Raw genomic sequence first — 16,195 nt, 5'->3', positions numbered from 1 at the left:
CTGAAAAACAAGGAAAGATGCTCTCACTCAGTCTAGACAACAAATATAATCTCATTTTCAAGCTTCCTCTCTCAATTATCTTCCACGAGGAGGAGAAAAGACAGGTCACAGCATCTGAAACTTTCTCTAGGATTTTTTTCCCCTTACATGCAATGAATTAGGGGTGTAGATAATAAAGAAACAAAGTCCTGCACTGCTGCACATGGAAGCCAAGCCACACAACCAGCCCTGCTGCTTCCTCCCCACTGCTTAACTACTGAACCTCTACACCTGAGCCACATCTCGTTCCAGGCACAGCCTCTGCTTAGGTGCAGCCCGTTACTCCTGCTGGTTCCTTGTGATCCCAAGGGAAAGCAGCCAGCACCACAGTCTGACAGCCAGCACACCCCTGGGGACAGCAAGCTGGCTGGCTCACCCTGCCACCTCTGCGGGGCAGGCAAAGAACTCAAGGCCAGGTCTGCCAAAACTTCAGGTTTTCATTAGGTACACTGCATGTATTCCCAATTTCCCTACAAGGCAGCCCTGGTCTAACAAGTCACGTAAGAGGCAGGGATCGGAAGTCCTGTACTTCCACACCCTGTAAGATCTGCAGGCTAGCCCCGAGCTCTTCTCATCCTCCATCCAAGCAAGTTACTGACATTGAGTTTGCACCTCATAAACACACTCTGAGAATCTGGAACAAGCACAGGTCTTCTGCTGCAGTCACACTCACAGGCAATATGTTCACTTTCCTCTCCAAAGAGAGCTGTGATTTGAAAACAGCAGCAGTGCCAGCTCCAGCACAGCCTCGGCACGGCACCCACAGCTCAGCAGCAAACCATCCCCTCACCAGTGCAGTCTGTGTTTCCCTCCTTCATCTCCTCCCTGCCTGGGCTGATGGCTTTGGGACTCCGGATCCTCCTTTCCCCCTCCAGTACAGCACACAGCCTCCTTTGCTGCCAATGACATCTGCTGAATTACAAAAGCTTTTTCTCAAGATCTACATTACTTTTTACACAACTATCTCCTGCACACTGTGGTGTTTTGTTTTGTTTTTTTTTAACTTGAACTTTTCTCCTCTTGAGTTACATTACCATTTTCTTCTGATCATAATTTGGTTGAATGAAACAAAGTTGAAGGATATCAGATTTGAGGCAAGAGGGGAAATGGAGCAAGACGACAGATGTGGTGTGTCCTCGTCTTGCTTTATTTCCATTCAGCCCAAACGACACCTTGGTTTCATTAGCACTTAATGGAGGTGAAAATAAAGGGGTTTAATATTAAAACAGTGTGTGTACGTGGAAAAAAAACCACTCCAGACCTGCTGGAACTTGCCACGTATCAGCTCTAAGCTCTTTCTCTGCATGGAGAACTCTTACACTCACTAGACTATAACTTCTTATTGGGGCTAATAACATTCAATATGAAACCTCTCAAATGCCATTGAAAACTTAAGCACTCGGCACTTAGGACATTTCCCTACTCCATTAAAAGTGTAACAGCTTAAAGAACACCATCCCACTAAAGAAACTGCCATCACAAAATGGGTCAGCTGGTGACAGCAGCAGCAGTCTTGAGGTTAGAATTCGAGGAGCTACTGCTGCTCAGCTCCTTAAGGAAGGGCTTTGCTGTCCCGCCACCTGCAAAGCAAGGAGGGGATGTGCAAGGGAACGGTGACCAGCTTCTGCAGGCCAAGAGCATGGAGCACAGCTTGTGCAGCAGCAGCACCACACAGCTGGATGCCTCATCCAAGCAGATGGAGATGGCAGCCCCCAGCTAAACCAGGCTGCGAGGCTCCGTGTCAGTGCTTTAATGTTCCAAGGGACGAGCTATAATGCAGGAACAATGGGTCTGGTCGTGTTCCCAATGAGACAAATTCCACCCCACGGTCAAGATGTGCCAGCAGCCACCCGGCACGCGCTGACACAGAAACTCAGCCTATTGCTGAGGCATCGCCCGTGCAACCACAGCACCCCAGGAACACAGCCCAAGAGCTGCACGCTGCAGCCACTTGACATACTGCTCATTTGCTCCCAAATTTGTTGAAATCCAAGCCAACCCATCTTCCTAAGTGAAACACTAACCAGCAGCGCTGCATCGGGATAGATGATAGCTTTTAATTATGTACACCAAGGAGCACGTGGCACTTTGGCTCTGCTGCAAGGGCTGCTCTCTGGGAAAAGCAACTTTGATCAAAGCTCCAGGACTCCTCCGTGGAGTGTGGAAAACCAACACAGTGACCTTATGTAGGTACTGCTTAATTTGTTTCCAGATTTTTACGTGCAAGGCTCTATCCAGAATGCATTCCATTTGTGGCATTACCTTTGTTATTCACATACCACCTCTCACGCAGGCAGAGTTTGGGAGGTGGAGCACACAGCAAACACACGTACACAAAATGGCCATTTTTCCTCCAAATGTCCACTTCCAAACGACTTTCGTGCTCCAGTAAAAATTTGTATGTATACATATATATATACACACACACACAAAACATATACAAACATATGCATATGCACACACACAGATCCACATCTGACAGCTGCAAAGGTCTTACAAACAGCCTCAGCCTTCCAGACCAGCCCATGCACGAGGTCACCCCCACCCAGGACAGGTCCTGGTGCTGTGCAATGACACCCTGAGCTCCTCAGTCGCTGGCACACAGCTCCTAGCTCAGAAACAACCCCCAGAACGCACGTGCCCAGGTGCTGTGCTCCTCTCTTCACTGATGATGGAGCTCCCAGCACACAACCCTGGTCAGACCCTGCACTGTCTGCCCGTCAGCTCCCAGAGGCACTAAGCGGCTCATTTACGGATCTCCTGCCTCCAGCTGCTATCCTCATCTTCAGTGGACAAGTTCCCTCTGCTAGCTTCTGTCTGCTCTGAATACATCGACAGAACCCTTTGATGTCAAAATATTCTCAGCAATTAGATCTTCTCTATTTCTTTTTGCCTTCCTAATTATCCTTTTAACTGCCTTCTGCTTATTTAATAGATCTTCCTATCCTCCTCCTTTGCAGACTGTTTATACTCTTTAAAAGCCTACTGCTTACTGCTTCTAATACTGTTTACATCTCCATCTAGCCACCTCAGCTCTCTGCTTTCTGCCTGATTTCAGAGTTAAGGGGGAAAATTTCCTCTCTGATCTCACAACAGTTTGCAAATACCTCCTGTTTCTTTCTCCAATACATCGCCCTCTCATCTGCATGAAGGAGCAAAGCCTCCTCCAGACCACGAGGAAAAACCCATATTGAGATACAATGCTGCATGCACACTTCCCTCTGCGCTATGCCTGTATGTTCCTGTATCAGGAATATTAAGCAGATTATTAATGACTGTGTCCCATGTGCTCCCTAACTAACTTATTCATTATTATTTCCTGCCTGAAAAGGTAAACAAACAGAATCACAGAACCACAGCCTTTTGTGCTCAGTGTTACAGGAGGTTACCTACTGCTTTCATTAGTTATATCTCTACCAAGTGGAAGAAAATAGTTGCCTGCACTTTGGTTTCATGTGTCAGCTTATGCTTCCAGCATCTGAGGTGAGCTTACAAGCAGGAGGGGGACCGACTTTTTACACGATCTGACAGCGACAGGACAAGGGGGAATGGCTTTAAACTAACAGAGGGGAGATGTAGGTTAGATGTGAGGGGGAAATGCTTTCTGCAGAGAGCAGTGAGGCCACAGCACTGCTGCCCAGAGCTGTGGGTGCCCATCTCTGGAGGCACTCAAAGCTGGGTTGTAGGCCAGGGCCAAACTGGGTTGACTGGGTTGGTTGGTACTGGGTGACCTTTAAGGTCCCCTCCAACCAAAGCTATGTGAGCCTCTGGCTCTATGCTGGGAGGAACACGTGTCACAATGTGACAGCAGCCCAGCAGGATGGGAGGTGCTGGTGCACCCCAAGGGTTTGGAAGAGAGGGTGATATTGGGTCCACCTAGGGAAACTGCAACTTCATGTCGCATTTCACTAACAGCTCCAGTGGGGAAAAACGGGTCGGGGCTGCGGCGTGAGGATGAACATTCATCTTTAGTTTGGCAGACCGAGGAGCACAGCACGGTTTGGAGAACAGGGGCTCTTCCAAGCACCACAGTGGATGCAGGGAGCAGTAATTGAGTTTCTCTTGCTTACGACAGAGGTTCAGACAGTCTCTGGCTCGGGAAGTCCCCACACCATTATCCAACAGGAGTGAGTATATTAAAGCCTCACTCAATATTTTCCTCTGTTCATTATAATCCCTCCCCAGCCATCTGCTGCTGGACACTGAGAAACAGGATACCAAAAGAGAGGGACATAGAGCAAGATCTTTTGTTTGAACCACAGCATAGCCATTCTTTATAACATAACAGCAATTCTCCCTTCCAACCACTCAGCTCTGCCAGAAAACACTGAAACATGTATTCCATGGATGCTGAGAGTAAGTGAAGGCATCGAGATCTGCAGCGTCCACACTTTCCCTTGGTAGTTTGCTCTAATGGCCAATCTCCCCCGCTGCTCCAAATTTCCACCTCCAGCTCATAAAAATATTTTTGTTTCTTCATTTTGTCATCTGAACACTTGGATTCAGTTTCCAGGTATTGTTCCTTGCTTTTTGTGTCTGCAAAAATGAACAGCTATTTGGTACCTGCCTTTTTTTTTTTTCCCCCCACAGAGAACCAGCTCTATGAAGGTGGAATCAACAAGTGAGATTTTTGTTCACTCTTATTATCAGAGAGTTTCCCAAGGTATGGTACATGTCCCAAAATGCTTCAGAACAAACACCAATGACTGTTTCCCCAGCTCACTGGATTGCTTCACTCCAACCACACAGTCTGTGTCTTCTCCAACTTTTCAACATCTCTTAAAAACTGGAAATAGAGATGTTGTATTAATGCATAAGCAATAGGAAAAGCAAGAGTCATGGTTTTCACAAAGCTCTGCACACCCACAGTTTTCACTGCCCCACTCCCAGGGGCTCAGTGTTGCTGCTTCTATTGCAGCCACGTCCCTTTCCTACCCCAAGGCTGCTTTGGGATCTCTGCTCTGTCCTGTCTCCCCATCCCTAAAGGATCCTACAGAATCTCATAAAATGGTTCGGGTTGGAAGGAACCTTTAAGATCATCTGTCCAAACCTTCTGCTGTAGGCAGGGACTACTCCCTCTAGACCAGGTTGCTCACAGCCCCATCCAGCCTGGCCTTGAATGCCTCCATGGAGGGGGCTTTCACAGCCTCACTGGGCAATCACCTCCAAAGACACAAATCCTAGGATTCTCCAAACCCAACAAAGCTCACCTGATGGAACCCCAGGAGCCCACAGGCCCCTTGGGACAGCCGGTGACCAACATGTCCCCACTGAGCCTTCAGGGTACCCCCAAGCCTTCTGGCTCCTGCCACGCAAGTGTGACGCTACAAGGGGCGGCTGGAGCCAAACGCTGTGTGACATCACAGAGCTTCCCCATGCACTCAGCACGGCCTCCATCACTGCTGTCACAAATGAGCTCAGTTTGTTCCACATTCCCATCGCTTCCTTCCCAGCACTCTGTGCACACCATGCTCTGCTGTCCCCAGGCTGACATCATGCTAAGACGGGGCGGCAGCAGCATCTGCCAGCTTTTCTGGAATGGTCTCAAGATATCCAAAAGGGATAGAAAAATTAATAAAACAAAAAAGGAAGCGCAACAGCTACCCCCCCCCACCCCAGGAGTGCCCTGTGTGCAACACCCATCCACACCGGCTGGAAATGCTCCTCCAGCTCCCAGCTCAGCACCTCTTGCTTAGCAGCAGACCCTTCTGCACACACACTACGAATACATCCCACCTCTTCTTTACAAATAGGGAACAGCAATATTTATTAAACATGTCTAGTTTTTCTGCCTTATTATGCGTTTTAGCTCTCCTCAGTCGTGATAAGTCTACACAAAACCATTATTAGAATTTCTTTTGTTCCTGATATATTTTCTTTCTGTTCTTTGCAGTGACAGTCGCCGATTTTTTTCCCTTGTGTTTTTTTTAACTTCCTTTATAAATTTTCTGCACTTGATAACTTCTAACTCCAGGATAACTGTCATCCCTTCCTTTTATTCTTCTTTTTTCTTCCTCATTTTACTACTTACCAGGCTCTGGCATGTGGGGGTAGAAGGATAGGGGAATGCAGGATTCAGTTTTGGAGCAATCTCAGAACTAGAACTGACAACAGATCCTGGAAGTGAAATAAACCATTTGGGGAAAAGTAAAACCCAGGACCAACATGGCACCCTTGCCTGCAATCCTGAGGCCTCTCCAGAGGGTGCAGGCAGGGGATGAGGGTCCCAAGGCTCACACCAAAGGAGATGGAGCCCCTGCGAGAGAGCTGGACTCGAACAAAGCCAAAATGAAAACAGATGCCAGCATAGAAAGGACTATTTAAACTATAGCCTGAGAAAATCAACAGGCACAGAACGCCCAGTTTAAGTAAAGCATTTTCTATTGATGAGGTCATGAGCGTACTGCATCCTTGAAAAACTTTATAGATATTTATAAAACTCAGGTAGGAAACAAAAGACTCAGAGCACTGCAGTCTGTATCCCAATTACACAGCAGGGATGGATACAACTGCAGAGTGAAGCCCAGTGGGGACCAATATGGCCAACGGCTGCAGAGCACCCTTACAGCCCAGAGCTCATCTGAAATCCTGCTACAGCTCCAGCACTGGTGAGCAAGGGATGGCATTAGCATTTAGGCAGTGTCACAGAAGACCAGACCCCACAGGCTGGGGCTCCTGCAGCTCTATCTGCTGATGTTCTGGGAGACCTGACTGCTGCAAGAGCGACGCTCTGGATGCTCCATCTCAGCTTCCTGCATGACGTCTTCAGGAAATGCAAATGTTCTTGAGTCCCACATGGCCACCCGTGGCACAAGCAGGAGAAGCCACGTGGTGGAGGTCCTCCCTCCACCACTGAACCCTGCTGCTCCCCACCTCCAGCAGCCAGGAGGGGTGACCACAGGCCCAGCTCTGCTGCACTGCCCCAGCATTTCAAACCCAAATTCTTCCCAACACAAAAGCCATGCAACAAAGTAGATTCAGCTAAGATTTAACTAAAGAAGAGGAAACTTAAGTGGGAGAATTTGTTAAGAGGAAGGTCACTGGTGCAGTTCAGAAGGTGAGAGGCAGCAGGTGCAGTGGAGAACTTGGTGAGGACAGTTTTCACCTCCCAAAGTTTGGCTAAAACAGCTGAGTAAAAAGAGCCATTAAAAACAGAAGAACACACTCATGGAAGAATGCAAACTCACTGAAGCTAAATTTAAAGCCATCAAAGGCCAATGAAAAAAAGATTTCGAGAAAGAGGACATTAAAGGAATAAAAATTAATTTTAATAATAACAAAATCAAGCACGTAAGCATCACAAGTCAGATTCTGGTATAACTCAAGCTCTGAAGGAACACAGGCTGAAAATTTAACTGAAAGGGCTCAGGAATTCCCTTCCTGGACTGAACTACGTGAGGATCCACCTCACACTACAGGGTCACCAGAAGAAGTAAACCTACCTAACAAAATTACCAGCTACAGAACAACAGCAGGGCAAGACAGTATCCACCCAAAAGCCTTAAAGACATGAAGCTACAACTGCTTGGCTACCACAGACTCACCTGTATCAGGCTGCCCAAGGAGGCTGTGGATGCCCCATCCCTGCAGGCATTCAAGGCCAGGCTGGATGTGGCTCTGGGCAGCCTGGGCTGCTGGTTGGCGACCTGCACACAGCAGGGGGTTGGAACTGGATGAGCACTGTGCTCCTTCGCAACACAGGACATTCTAGGATTCTATGATCAAGGTTTTAGAAGGATTACAACAGAGACCCAAAGAATACAACTGCAGAACTTGAGTTCTGTAGCTGAAAAGTTATTACAACAGAATATCTGACAAAAAGGACACAACAGGAGCAAGCACAGCTCTGCAGACAGCCATAGCTCACAGAACTACTGGAGTGGCTGGGAAGGACGAATGAGCAAGCAGAAAAGAAGGAGTGAGATGCAGTCTACCCAACTTTCCAAGTCTTAGCCAAGTTTCCTCTAGAAACAGCAAGCGCACCCACAGTGCTGTCATATGCACAGAACAGAAAGCAAGAAATCATCCCCTTGATTAATTACTGATTAAAAGAGAATAAAGGGCAGGAACAGTCTGATACTGTAAGTGGGACCAGGCAAACAACCTGCTCAGTGCACCAAGTGAGACATGGAGAAAGGGATGGAGTCACCAAGGCCGTGGACAAGATGTTCCTCAAGTCAATCCAAGCAGCAGTGACCACACAATGCAGGAAAGTGGGTGGCAAAAGAGAGGATGAAATTCTGCATGGATACATGCAAACCAATACATGCAGGGAAAAGCAGCTCCAATGACACACACAAAATAAAGGCATCTAAATTAGCCATTAGCATTCACAAAAGCAACTGAGGAGTCGCTGAGGACACTCCTCCAGCAGTGTGAGCCTGATGGTGGCCAGCACAGCAAGTGAAACAATTAGCAAGGGAACAGAGAAGGCACCAACACATACTGCCAAATCCACAGCACCATAAAGCGTTCTGGTGATCCTGCCTCAAAAATGACTGCAGGAAGAGAACTGGAAGAGCAAATCCTTTTTGTGCTCCTCTGTACCGAAATAGCAGCCACAGCGAGCACAAAACTCATCTGAGTGCTCAGTAATGCCAGGCTACTGAAAACCCCCCTTCACGATGGCCTGCAGCACTGCTGAGGCTTGAGGAGCATTCACAGGGTTGGTGCAGTGCTGTGAAACACAGGTGAGAAGGAAAGCACTGTGTGCTGCACCTGCCAGAGCAGAACATGAAATTACTAAGGCATCTATCCCACAACAGACACAGCTCTAAGGCAGGTCCTGCCCTACAGAACTCACTGCCAGAGCTGTAGGCTCACAAGGAAACCTGGAAGACAGTGCTGCAAACTCCTTCCTAACTTACAAAGTTGGCTGCCACTCAACCAACGCAAACCAAAGCCTGACAACCCAACATAAGGTTTCACCCCATGGCAGAGGGCATAACACTAGGGGGGATGAGAGAACCCACCCACCTAGCACCAACCTGAGACAGCATGGGGAGCAGAAAGCTCCTGCAAGGACACGTCTGCAGATGTGCTTGGAGCAAACATTCCACAAGGCCTCGAAATACAGCCAGTACAAGGCAGCGGGGCAGGAAGTTAAAGGAAAATGCAGGAGGATGAACTTGCAGAGGTGTCCAAGAGGGGAAAAACAGTTATGATCCAACATCTCACCTTCTTTGTGAAAATTATTAATAGTCCTTGCACAGAAATTTGTAATGGAGCAATTGTGTTTGCTGGTGTGCAGCCCACAGCCTCCATCCAAAAAGGACGCTCCTGGAGACAGTTCTGCTCCATTATGGGTCACGTTTAAAAGCCCTACACTTCCCCCGAAAAGAAAGAACAGCCCCAAAGTCTTTAAGTTTACGGCTCGCTGTTATGACTACGTGGAAAAGTAACAAAAATAACTGGACAAAAAGTTTAGAAACTATGATGACCTAAAAAAAAAAAAAAGAAAAGAAAAAAAAAAAGAAAGAAAGAAAAAAAAAAAAAACAACAGAAGAAGTTTCTGCAATTTGCTGTTGAAAAAAAAAATCCTATGGCTTTTTTTGGTTTGTGGGATCATTAAAATAGCTAAGCTGGGAACGTCATTCCCTTCGTGGGCTCTGCTAGGAAGGAGTGCCTTCGGGTAACAGTGGGGATGTTTATAGGGGAAGAAAGGCTTTTTGTTAATAAATTCATTCAACTATTGAGATGCAAAATACACCAAATGGTTATTTATATAACAAACTATTATAACACGATCAAACCTAAATTAATAAAAGAGGAAAAAAACACTTTGGCAGAAAAGAAACTAAAATGTATTATTTCTGGTGCCAGAACCATTCTGTATGAAAGCATGTATTAACGGAATATATTCCTTGTATTTATTGCACAAGGGCCCTCTTGCCATAGAGGGAGTTAAGGTGGAAGGACTGTGTGTTTTGGAAACAATGCTGGCCTAACACTTGAAAATTACATAAATCCAGAGGAGACAGATAACTTTTTTTTCTATTTTTGGGTGGGAGGAAGGAAGAGGTTTGAAAAATGTAAATATTCTAGTGCCATTTTTCCTCCAGAATGATGTTTTCCCCATGATAATATTCTGTTAACAAAATAAAATCCTCTGTCCTGCAAAGTCAAAGGGACAGGCTGGAGCAGAGGACTGAGGTACCATTTTAATGACTTCAGTCAAAATACTTGTGGGGAAATTGAACCACGAGCATAAATCCCTGCAGGACGAGCCCTTATGTGGATTCCTAAGCAGAATAAAATTTGAAGCATTGGAAGAAAAAAAGAAAAAAAGAAAAAAAAAAAGAAAAAAGAAAAAAAAAAAAAAAGCACGTCCTATGAGGAAAAGTCAAGACACAAATGGAAAATTCCTTCCTGGCTCCATGGTTGCTAATTGCATACCTTCTGCTAGGAGCCGAGGATCATAGATTTCTACATATATATTTAATTAGGTTAATTTGTAAAAAGTAGACATATGTCTGCTTAAGGTAGACAGGAACATTTCATTTTATACATTTTAAATATCACCTAATGAACTGCAACACAAGCACTGTTTATGCTGGAATAGGAAGGCCAGAGAGATCTTTGCAAGAGAGGAAAGCACAAACATACACGAATTAGACAAACATGCACAACGTGTGACTGCTATCTACACAACATTATCACAAATCAAAAGCAATGGCCCATCCTCAGTAAATTTACTTGTTAGCAAATAAACCAATTAAGATGTTAAAAAAAAACACCTAAATACATGCAAGGTTTCAGGAGAGGGACTCTTGTGTTTGTAGATGAGAAAAAACATCTCCAAATTGACAAACAGCGAGAACACATCCACCGAGCACAGGATGCTCCAATGGACTCATTCCTTCATCCCTCCAGTATCCACAACCCATTTCTAGGAGCACCAATTGCATCACCACCCTCAGAGCACACATTGCAATCCCAACCCCATCGACTTGCTCCAGACACACTGTGCCTCCTGTCCCCAGGAACGGCGGATCCCCCTCCAGGGCCATCTCTGTGGCAACACCCTACCAAGCATGATTCAGGAGAAATGCTAATTCTAAATGCTGTTATCACCACCCAGCCACGTTTGCAGATCTTTAAAATAAAGACAGATAAGAAGGTAAAAATATCCCTCCCTCAGCTCAGTATGCAGAGCCTTGGTGGCATTAACCATCAACAGAAAACCAAAGCCACATGCCGTGAAACAGTCCAAACATAAAAAAAGGGTCAAAATTAATTCCATACCAATCCCACCAGCTTGTGTTCATCCCCACAGCATAAGGGCCACTGACCACTGGTCTTCACCCATTCCAGATGCCACTGTCAGCACTGCAGTCCCCAGGATGCACTCGAGCATCTTGAGATCCCAGCACGGGCTCCTGCTGATGGCATCACCGGAACGCTCAGAGCAATCCCAGTGATTACTGCACCCACATGTGGAGTCCTGTTGGAACACATCCAAAGGAGGGACACAACATTGATCCCAGGGATGTAACACCTCCCTGCGAGTACAGGCCGAGAGCCAGGGCTGCACAGCCTGCAGAAGCTGTGGGAGCTGCGAGTGCCCTGTCAGTATCTACAGGGCTGCAAGAAGGAAGGCGACAGACTCCTTAGCTTTGTCTGCTGTGACAGCGCAAGAGGAAATGGTTTCCATTTAAAAGAGGGGAGATTTGAGCAGACATAAGGGAGAAGGTTTTGTTTGGTTGGTTGGTATTTTATACTCAGGGCAGTGAGGCACTGCACAGGCTGCCCAGAGAGGCGGTGATGCCCCATCGCTGCAGACAGCCAAGGTCAGGCTGGGCAGGGCTGAGAGCACTGATGGAGCTGTGAGTGTCTCTGTGCACTGCAGGGAGTGGGACCAGACTGCCTTTAAGGGTTCCTTCCAACTCAAAACAATTCCATGATTCCCAACGGGGCTTCCAGTTCTCCTCCACCATGAGCCTGACCCAAACCCAGCTGTGCCTCTCCACACGGGTTTCAAAAACACATACAGAAATCTGAGAAGGTATTTTGTCTCCAGCAAATAATTATCCTCTAACCTTACAACTCTTCCTTCTCATCCTCAAAATGATGAGTTATCAGGAATGCTGGTAAAAGCTGAAGATTTGCAGCTCCCAGACTGAAGACCTCAAGTGACAGCTTTACACCCCAACGCCTGCAGCCACCCTTGAGTTTCAAGCTACATACGGCTCTACCAAGGCAGCTCATGCACAACGGCTATGGCCATCTAGTTCTGGTCCCAAAGCACACCCAGCAGTCTAAATACAAGGAATCATAGTTAAAATAGTAACAACAACAACAACAAAGACAAATCATCAAAACAGCCACCTCTGGGATCTGCTTTGGAGCGCTCATGGCCGCCCGCTCTGTGCTCCCCGCAGCCTCCTGCACCACAGCACTGCCGGCTCTGGCCACGGAGTTTTGAGCACTGAGGTTTAATACTTCCATAAATAGGCCTAGAGCAATGAAACGCTTATACTAAAATCGTTCTCCCCACGCTGTAAGCAGAACCTAAATGACGGGCCTTCAACGCAAGCACACCCAAGTTCTGCTGAAAACTTTGCTCCGGCTGTTATTTTCAGACAGGGAAGGACACCTACACCCACACGGAATGAAAAAATTAACTTTTGAAATATTACTCGCAGCCTGAATATACCCAGCAAAACAGAGCTGCAGTGAGCATTATGAACAGAGGCCTGAGGACGCGGCGGTGCCATGCAGACCTGCTGAGCCTGCTGGCAAGGAGGCTTCAGTTCCACAGAATCACAGCACGGCTGTTTGTAAGCTGCCCTCCAGTACTGGAAGGCTGCAATGAGGTTTCCCCGCAGCCTTCGCTTCTCCAGGCTGAACGCCCCTCTGAGCATCCTACCGGCCCTTTGTGATTTACTTCTGTGCCTTGCTGAGATGCTGAACCTCACGCAATACCATCCCCAATGTCTGAGCAACACTCAGGATACTGAAGCTCACCGAGCCCCCGCATTTACAACCTGAGGTCTGGCCAGTACAGTGCCAAAGCCCAGGCAGTACCCAGCCTCCCCAGAGGCCTCCGTCCTCCATCGATACACCCAGCCTCCCAGGCACGTCTGCATGCATAGCCATACACACAGGTATTGATTCCTCCTACACACAATGGCTCCTCAGCGGCGTCAGCAGCCCCCACCTCTGCTCTGCGTGCTGGTATTGGCTTCTCCCCTTTGTCAGCCAGCATCAGGATACACATCATCTCCAGTCATTGCTTTTCCACTTTCAGCGTCATTTTTCAAGTTATGCCAGCCAAATATAGATGTGAAACAAACAGCAGTACTGTAAATTACAAGCAAGAAACCTTGCCTATGTAATTAAATCTTTACAGGTACAGCACACCAGCTAAGCCTTTCTAACATGCATATTAAGGAGCGCCCTGGCAATACAGGTTAGAGAAACAACAACTGAAGAGAAAGGCTCCTGAGAAGAGCTGGCCCAGCAGAACACCAGGTGTGGTGACACCGGTCCCACCTCCAAAACACACTGCGCATGACTGCCCCGCAGCAATCCAGCACATCTACCATAAACCAGCCACACTGCCTCCAGCACTGCCCTGACCCCATCCAGGAGTCACCTGGACCCACCTACAGCTGTACAGACTGATGTGTTCAGCTGCTTTGACCTCCACAACGAGCTGTGTAACTGCCGAGCTTCCGCTCTCTGAGCTTCCTAACAACATCCCAGTTGGAGCAAAGGCTTTCAGTACATCAGCATGAGTGTTCAGATGAGTTAATATGCCAGAGTCAACTGCCTCCTCAAAACAGTTTAAACGTTTAAACGTAGAGCACAAAGCTAATTCCACATCTGCACTGTAAGTGTTTTAGGTAGGGGTGCAGAGCCAAATCTGCTAACATCAAGAGTTGCTTCTACATTGCTCATAGTCGCATCCTCTCCCAAAAGGCCTCTGCATGAGAAACATCTCTGCAGCAATGCTTTTTATACACGCATTTACACTCTAAATACTGTCAGGGCATAATATCCACACCTCAGGAGACTACCTATATCCATCATTTTGGTACCCAGCTGCCACATGCAAATTGCAGAGTCTAGCACAGCAACTCCTGTGCACCAAGAGCCAAGCCCACTGACTGAAGAACAAGAAGGCCAGTGCTTACATCGAACCTCACACAGGACCAAAGTCCCACCAACAGCAGAGCAGACAAGGCCCAGGACTGCGGGAGGAGGAGGAAGATTCAAGGTGTATACAACCAACTCAACCAAGGGAAGGAAACCCCACCTTTATTAATAGTTTGATGTCTCTAGAGTGCGCCCTGGGAAGGGACACGCTGCTCAGGAAGGCCCTTCAGCCAGTCCCTTCTTTTGAAGGGAGTAAGTGTGTATGTGTATATATTGTTTTTCATGAAATCATAGGATATCACAAGCTGAATGGTATCCACAGGGATCACCGAGCCCAACCCCACACAGCACCACCCAAACCCCAACCCCGTGGCTGAGTGGTGTCCCAGCACTCCCTAAGCTTTGCTGTTGCTTCCCTGTGTCTCTTTCCCCCTCCTGGTGCTAGAGCTTAAAAATTCAGCCCTCACGTGGCTGCTGATGAGGCAGAGCCGCTATGACAAGTTGCACCAGTGCTGCATGCCACTGATGAAAGATACGTCGCAAATGGTTATTTTTCATATACCATCCACGGTAAACAGCATCATTCATTTCTATTCCCTTGCTCCAGACAAATCAATGATTGTTAATGCAAAGTCAACACGTCCAGATGTAGTTTGCATACCAGTTAACCACTAAATTGGCATCACACAGTACAGAATAATCAAGAGACATTCAAGGAACTAAACAAAAGCAAAAAGGAGGCAGATGACTAGCAATTAATCCATAAAAGACCTTTAAAAATTAGAAACTTCTTCCCTAGAAAACACAGTATGCCCAAACTGAACACACAATTTCAAATGAACTTATCACTGCAGTTTTAACAGCTCAGAAATTCAGAGATTACAAGAAAGAAACATCTCCCAGCTCCATTTATTTGTGCTCTGTACCAAAAAGGGACCACAACCTCAGGCCATGCTTGCAGGCCCTGAGAAGGTGCTTTCTGCCACCGCTTGTGCTCCTGTCTACATCAGAGCCTATTTCTGCACACAACAAGATGCCAAAGTCACATTGCTGGGCACCACTGTGTGACCAACCCAATCCACGTTAGGGTTTTCCACTCCTGAAGCAGCACAATCAGCACACAACAATTAGCTGTGTGGACCAAGCAGGAACTGGAGCAGCTCATAAAGCAGAGCAGGACTGCAGTGCTCTGGGCAGTACCAGCAGAAGACAGTGCGACCCAGCCAGCACATCCTGCTGCACACCCAGCAAGCCTCACACACACAGCAGGGCCATACAAGCTCTGTGGCTGAGTTATCCTTCTGGCCTGCACTGCACCGCTTCCAAAATCCATATGACCTTCAGGGCACAGACCCCAAATCCTTCCCAGTGCAAGCTACCAAATTAAAATTTTTAAAAAATTAATTAAATCTATTTTATAGAGCCTTAATTTCACTGCTGTGCTTGTGTAACTGCAAACTGACTGTGATTGCACTGAGACTGGCGCTACTCACAGCACTGTGGCAGTGAAATGTATTTAAATCATCCCAGAGTTCTGCGAGTTGGATTGTAACACTTCATACAGTGCTTGTGTAAATATTATCTACTACTTTAATAATGTTGTGTCTATTTTCATCCCTCACTGAGGACCGGGTACTCAAAATTCTTCTCTTTGGTCGGTCCTGCACTGAGCTGTGCTGGTATCACTGTGCTGGGGTGGCTCCTTCACTTCACAGCACTTAAAGTGATAAATATTGATCAACGTTCCCCAAAGAAAAATAATAGTAAAAAAAAACCCCTAGGAAGCAGATTGCATTCAGAAATCGTGAAGAAAAAAAAAAACACCAAGCAGAAGGAGGGACAACAGCGTGCAGCAAGTCTAGATTCAGAAACCCCCAGTAACTTAAATTGTGGCTTTCTATCACCAGTGGAACACATCGTGGGAGCTGTCGTTCAAATGAAACCAATTAAAGTTAAAGGAGCTGAAGTGCATCCCCATGAGCTGCAGCCCAGCACCTTTGCTCCGCATCCCAAATCCCAAAGTACCACCTGCAGACTGCCTGCTCATCCTCACCAC

The 16,195-nt window shown here is 47.0% G+C and overlaps 1 protein-coding gene across 2 annotated transcripts in view; it reads right to left on the bottom strand.

Annotated features, from left to right (window-relative positions):
- ZNF618 (zinc finger protein 618) overlaps positions 1-16,195 on the bottom strand; it is a 141,883-nt gene that overhangs the window by 122,239 nt on the left and 3,449 nt on the right. Inside the window, exon 1 of one of the 2 annotated variants that reach the window (XM_048966487.1) lies at positions 11,284-16,195. This exon is cut by the window's right edge and continues 124 nt beyond it. The exons of the other annotated variant lie outside the window; for it this stretch is intronic. The gene's annotated coding sequence lies outside the window, so the exon portion shown is untranslated. The remainder of the gene's footprint in view (positions 1-11,283) is intronic. 2 annotated transcript variants of the gene reach the window in all.

Source organism: Lagopus muta, chromosome 19, assembly GCF_023343835.1.
Source record: "Lagopus muta isolate bLagMut1 chromosome 19, bLagMut1 primary, whole genome shotgun sequence".
Lineage (NCBI taxonomy): Eukaryota > Metazoa > Chordata > Aves > Galliformes > Phasianidae > Lagopus > Lagopus muta.
This window is presented reverse-complemented; position numbering and strand designations above follow the sequence as displayed.